The following is a 1139-nucleotide window of genomic DNA, read 5'->3' as shown; positions in this document are numbered from 1 at the left end:
TGGGCAGATGAGAACCTGATGGTGTTTAACACTGAAAAATGCAAGGTTCTCCACCTTGGGAGGAAAAACCTGCAGCATCCTTATAGGCTCAGCAATGCTACTTTGGATAGCACTACAGAAGAAAGAGACTTGGGGGTCTGTAGCAAAGGCACCCCTCTGCCTATGCTAACATGTCCCTGCTTGCCCACCGGGTCTCCGCTGGTATGTCCAATTCCCACTTTCCGCATTGCATGCCCCGAGCTTGGCTGTCACGACTTTGATGATATTCCTCTGGTTCAGATGGACTGTCTGGCGCGTGCATGTCTGGAAGTGAGACCACATATCCCTCGGTGATCTAGTGAGGGCTTCTCCACCCCTACACCCTCGCCGGAGCCTCCACAGCAGGGGTTCCTTCCCTGCCCTGCTCCTCTCGCATGGGTCCCCAAGAACCTCGCGAAGCTTAATGGAGGGGAACCAGCACAAATGCTGCCGCCTTAAGCGGTCGTGCTTGAGTCCTACCCCTCCTTGAGCAGGGCCCTGTTTCTTTTCTCAGGAGCCTTGCTCTGTGGATGTCTTCAGCAAGTCCTGCTGAGCGTGCCCCGTGGCCCTGGCCCCAGGGACTTCGCTGGCTGCCCAGCCGCCCCTTGCGACCTGCCCGGGCTTGCCTTTCCGCACTCTTCGCGGAGCCTGTCGCTCCCGCGTGCCGTGGTCGCTCCGCCCCCTCTCTGGGTCACCGCCTCCATCACGAAACCCTCGGCGGTTCTCTGTCGCTGCCCCCAGAACGTGCGCTTCCTGCTTCGGGCGGTGCGCATCCGCCCCCCGCGTCCTCGCCGGCCTCCGCTGCCCGCCGCGGCACCTCCGCCTTTGCTTCCGGCTCCGGTGCGGCCTTTGAGCCGGGCGCCACCACCGCGCACCTGTGGGTGGTAAGTGATTGCTTCCACTTTTGGCTCTGCGCCAGGGGAGCTCTTGGAAAGGGGGCTGCCCAGCCAACCTCATGGCTCCCTGGCTCGCCGGCTCCCGCACAGGGTCATCATTGACCACAAGATGAACATGAGCCTGCAATGCGATGCTGCGGCTAGTAAAGCGACCAAAAAGCTGGCTTGCATCCATAGATGCTTCTCGAGCAAATCCCGGGATGTCATTCTCCCCTTGTACTCGGC

This window comes from Crocodylus porosus, unplaced genomic scaffold (genome assembly GCF_001723895.1).
Source record: "Crocodylus porosus isolate Cpor-Errol unplaced genomic scaffold, CroPor_comp1, whole genome shotgun sequence".
NCBI classification, from domain to species: domain Eukaryota; kingdom Metazoa; phylum Chordata; order Crocodylia; family Crocodylidae; genus Crocodylus; species Crocodylus porosus.
The sequence above is the reverse complement of the archived record's forward strand: the minus strand, read 5'-3'. Positions refer to the sequence as shown.